Source organism: Vombatus ursinus, unplaced genomic scaffold (assembly GCF_900497805.2).
Source record: "Vombatus ursinus unplaced genomic scaffold, bare-nosed wombat genome assembly UNPS02009173.1, whole genome shotgun sequence".
Lineage (NCBI taxonomy): Eukaryota > Metazoa > Chordata > Mammalia > Diprotodontia > Vombatidae > Vombatus > Vombatus ursinus.
The window spans coordinates 4,566,856-4,572,397 of record NW_020948951.1 but is presented as its reverse complement, the minus strand read 5'-3'; positions in this window follow the sequence as shown (position 1 = coordinate 4,572,397).

Below are 5,542 nucleotides of genomic sequence, written 5' to 3'. Positions count from 1 at the left end.
TTAACATTTGTATCTTATTTAACTTTTGTATGTACTCTGCACCCAGATACTTAGTAAATGGTTGTCTAACTGAAACTTGCTACTTGAATTTCAAGGTTGCCTCTTTAGTCTAAGAAGCTCCTGGTCCTTCAAGCTTTCTTAGAGAAAGAGACCTCATATGGGAAACTGCATGGCTATGATCTCAGTGATTTTTGTTTGAAGCCTGGGTGTTCTCCTCAGGGTCACTGTGCCTAGAATATTCTCTTCTGACTGTATTAAAGGGGATTTTCTTTCTGAAACACTACCTGACACACACTGGCCCCTTTGCTTGGAAATCTTCAGCAGCTTGAACTTACCTTTAGAAATGAAGTTCAGATTCATTGCCTGTCAGTCAATTAATAAACATTTATTAAGGACCCCTTATGTGCCAGGCACATGCTAAGCACTAGGGGTACAAAAAGAGGCAAAAGATCATCCCTGCTCTCAAGGAGTTTACACTCTAATGGGGAAGACAGTATGCAAACCAATATATACAAAGAAAACTATACACAGGATAAATAGGAAATAATTAACACAGGGAAGGTACCAGAATTAAAAGAGGATGGGGAAAGCTTCCAGTAAAAGAACAGATTTTTTTTTTTTAAAGAAGGGATTTTAATTGGGATTTAAGAAGCTAGAAAAGTCCTGAGGTGGAACAGAAGAGGAAGAGCATTCCAGGCATGGGAGATAGCCAGAGAAAATTCCTGGAGCCAAGAGATAAAATGTTTTGTCCTTGGAATAGCAAGAAGCCCAGTATCATTGAATTGATGGGTATGTTAAGTATAAGAAGACTGGAAAAGTAAGAGGGGCTAGGTTATGAACAACTTTGAATGCCAATTGGAGCATCTTGTGTTTGATCCTGGAAGCAACAGAGCCACTGGAGTTTTTTTGTTGGGAGAGGGTGACATAGTCAGATCTACGCTTAAGGAAAATCACTTTGGTGGCCGAATAGAGGGTGGATTGGAGTGGGGAGAGACTTGAGGCCAGCACACCCACCAGCAGCTATTGCAATAATCCAGGCATGAGGTGATGAGGGTCTGCACCAGAGTAGTGGCAGTGTCAGAGGAGAGAAGAGGACATATTCAAGAGATACTGCAAAGGTGAAAAAGGCTTAGAATTCAACACTCTTCTTACATCTTGCACAAAGTCCAACACAAACCTAAGGCCCAAAGGCCTTGAACTCAAAGGGCCACATGCAATAACTGATAATACAGTTATATAGGCTTAGAATTTTGGAGCTGGAAGGAAACTCACCATCAAGTTAACCACCCCCACCCCAACCCTCCCATCCTACAGATGAGGGAACTGAGTCTAGAAAATTTAAGCTCCATTTCTTGGGCAAGAGTCTGAATACCTTTGGAGCACAGATTCTGTTTCCACTATGACAGTCGATAGAAGGTACAAGTTTTAGAAGAGAAAGGTACACCTGGGAAGTAAAGAGCTAGGTAGGAATATGATATCTGGAAACAAGATTGACATTTCTGAACCATGGTTTAAAAAATATAGGAGCCAGGGGCAGCTAGGTGGTGCAGTGGATAGAGCACCAGCTCTGGATACAGGAGGACCTGAGTTCAAATACGGCCTTAGGCACGTAACACTTACTGGCTGAGTGACCCTGGGCAAGTCACTTAACCCCATTGCCTAGCCCCCCTCAAAAAAATATAGGAGCCAGACTTGTAACAAGGGCTAGTAAAAATGTATTGCTTGGAGTTGTGCATATCTAATTTTTTAAAAAAGGTCTTTGCAAAGCCTTATTTGATTACATGCTCTCACCTCACTGGTAATAGCCTTCCTGTTGAGACCTCTCACTTTATTTTACCATCTAATGTTGGTAAAAATGTATTTATGAGTCATTATGGTATTTTATGTGTATTTGTTTCTGCCCCTACCAGTCTTTTTTTGGGGGGGGTTGGTTTTTTTTTTTTGCCTCTACCAGTCTTAAATTTGGTGGGACAGTGTTAAAAACTTTTTATTTCCTACTGTACCTAGTATAGTATTCTGCATACAATGGTAGACACTAAATAAATATTTGGCTGTAATAACATTAGTACATACCCAATGGTTTGTTTTGAGGATTAAGTGAGATATATAATATACATATATAAAATACTTTGTAAACCTTAAAGTACTATATAAATGCCAGCTATTGTTTAATTATATTAACTAAGTTCCGGGGTTGTGCATTATTTAAATCCTTGTTCTTAACCACTTCATGAATTATCTTGGCTTCCTGCTTTATATGGAATGCTCTCCTGAAATTGCTTGATAGCATTCTGTCCAGGGTGTCTGTACAATGTACACCAGAGGAGTTGCCCACTCGGAATCTGCCCTATCCAAAGGTCAGCGCAGCATTGGGTTGAGCTTGGTAGGCTTTCTGAGCTGAGGAAGCTTGTTCCCTGACTCTTACATTGGGCTGCCCAAAGCTACAGGGGCATATTCTGGACCCTCAAGGCCGCAGGTCCCCCACCCCTGAGCTAGACAATCTGCAAACCACCCTAGATTTCTGGATAGTAGATTTCAAATGGTTCAAAAAAAGGATAGACTAAAATTCCTTAAGGGAAGTCAACCCAGAAAAGATGGGAAACTCTCAAATGAAGTTCTGAAGATAAATAATTTCATTGAAAAAAAAAATCTCAGTCATCTAAACATCAATATAGACACATAGGGAAGTCAACCACCAACTTAAGATGAATAAAACAAACAAGTCTAGAAGATGGAATAAAGAGCAGGTAACAGAATGAACATAAAATTGTAGCATAGCCCCATAAGAATCATGTCAAAGTCCTAAAGCTCAGAATCAGCCACATCCATGAAGGAAAGCGAAGGACAATGAGAAAGGAACAAGGCTATTGGGGAAAGGAACAAGGCTTCCAAGCTCAAGGTGAGTGAGCTCCAGTATAACTGACAAGGGATGGAAGGTAGAGCTGTGCAGCTCTTGCTTGGCTTTGGTTTTCTTTGCTGAGGGGCACGATCACTAAAGACTGGAGAAGGTGGGACAAAAATGAATGACTAACAGTTCATACCCAAGACAAGTAGAACAGCAAACTGCTGAGGATGAGTTAAGTCACCAGGCACAGATGAATTGCTTTCCAAGTTACTCAAAGAATAGGGAAAGGTGAAGGCTGAGCCACTGTACTGGAGAGCAGAAAGAGGTGTCACAGGACTGGAGGAGAGTAAATGTTCCAATTTTCCAAAAAGGAATGGGTTTTTGGGGTTTGTTTTTATTAAAAAGACTGGGCTTCCCTATCTTGCCCAGGATGGAAGTGCCGGGCTGCTCCCTGGTTCCGCTTTCATTGACATGGGAGCTTTGCTCTGCTCTGGTCACATTGCACTGAACTGCAGTCTGCTTTTGACCCGGGCCTCTTTACAGCTCCTTAGGCAACTTGGTGGCCCCCTCTCCCTGAGGACCTCTCATTTGAGTGCAGACACCCAGAGACACCCAATAGGTTGCCTACTACCAACTCAATGCTCCCAAGCTTAGGAGAACCACTACTTTCAGTCTCCCCAGTAGCCTGATTACAGACCTGGCCACTATACTTGGCAAGTTAGTAAACACTTAGGCAAGCAAAAGGTGTCATCAAGAAAAGATAATGACTAACATTGGAAAACAGTTTTACAAAGTCTGTCTTTCTCTATTATTGTGGAAAACAGGAAGCGAGGTGGGCTAGGTGATTGTATAGTTAGGTAAATTCAGAACTGGTTGAATAAAGCTAAAGGATATTCACTATTTGATGCCAACTGGTCTTATGGGGATCTGCTCCACTGAACACTTTTGGCAATTAAATAAATGCGCTCATGGTATGTTTTATCAAGTTTATGGATGATACAAAGATCTTGATAAGCTAGGATGGGCTAAATCTGATAAGATGGAATTTAATAGGGATAAATATAAAGTCTTAATGAGTTCAAAAAACTAAGATGGGGGAAGCATTACTAGTCATTAATTCACCTGAAAAAGATCTGGAGGTTTTAATAGACTAAACTCAATGTGCTAACAGTGTGTTATGGCAATAAAAAAAACCATAAAAATATACCTAACATTACTTTAGGCTGCATTAAGAAGCTGACTTCTCCAGCTTCTGGAGAAAGTAGTAGCTGTACTGTACCATGCGCCCTGGTCAGACTACTTCTGGAGCCCTGGACCCAGTCATGTGGGCCACATGTCAGGAAAGAATTGGTGAGCTGGAATGTGTCCACAGGAGGGTAAACTGGATGGTGAAAGGAGTGGGTTGTCATAGGAAGCTCGGTGAAGGCACTTAGGCTGTCATCTAGAAAAGAGCGTCATGTTAGCTTTTTTACTTTTGAGTATTTGAAGAGCTGTCACATAGAAGAGGGTTTTAGATTTGTTCTCCTTGACCCCTCTAAAGGGCAGACCTGGAAGCACTGAGTGGAAAGCATTGATTGTAAAAAGGAAGGGTTGTGGCATGATAGAAAAAACCTCCAGGAGGCATATATACTCTGGGAATATAGAACTATCTAAATGAAATGGGCTACCTTGAAAGTGGGGGGGGGTTTCCCCCTCACTATGGAGGTTCAAGCAAAGTCTAGATAATCTATTGTAGAAGGGGTTCTTGATTGAGGGGGATGGGTTGGACTAAATGACTCTAAGCCCTCTTCTCATTCTGAGGTTCTGGGAAGAAATTCATCCAAGTTCATACTTGGAATTAATGCTTTCTAATATTTTCTCACAGGATTGTGAGGAAAGTGCTTTGTTAAACCTTAAAGCACTATGTATATGAGTGTTTCTGTGTTCTGAGAGAGGGGATGATACATAACTCCAAACTCTTTTGTCTTAAATGGTGATCTGTAGTCTATACATGCTGAATGGCAGGTCAAATCATCAAGAATTTATGTCCTGTTTTTCTACCTTTGTAACATCTCTCCTACATACCATCTTCTGACCCTGCCACCCTCATCACCTCACACCTGGGCTACAAAAACAGCCAGTCAATTAGTTTCCTTGCCTTAAGGCTCTCCTTACTTCACTCAGCCCTGCACTCAGCTGTCAAATTGATCTTCCTAAAGCACAGGTCTGACCACATCATCCACTCCCTATTCAATAAACACCAATGGCTGTCGGTTACCTCCAGGATCAAGTGCAAAATCCTCTTGCTGGGCTTTGAGGGTCTGAAGGCTATGTAGGTTTGGCAATCTTTCTGCAACACTGAATCAACTCTGAAATTCACTTCTCAGTTCCTCCAGGCTCTGGGACCCCTCAATCCCTATGATTGAGGGTGGACGGTTGATGTCAGAGAACTCCCAGATTTGCCATTTAAGTCCAATACTACCAACTTGTCATTTCCCATCTGGCCTCAAATCATCATAGCTGCCTCCCTGCCCCCATGCTTCGTAGGAAACCTTCCTTCCTTCTCCTTTGAGGGTAGGGACTGTCTTTTGCCTTTTTTTGTATTCCCAGCACTTAGCACAGAGCCTGACACATAATAGGTACTTAATACATTTGAACTGCTAATACTGTTCTTGTGTACTAAATTTAAACTGGACTCAAAATCCTACATAATAGACT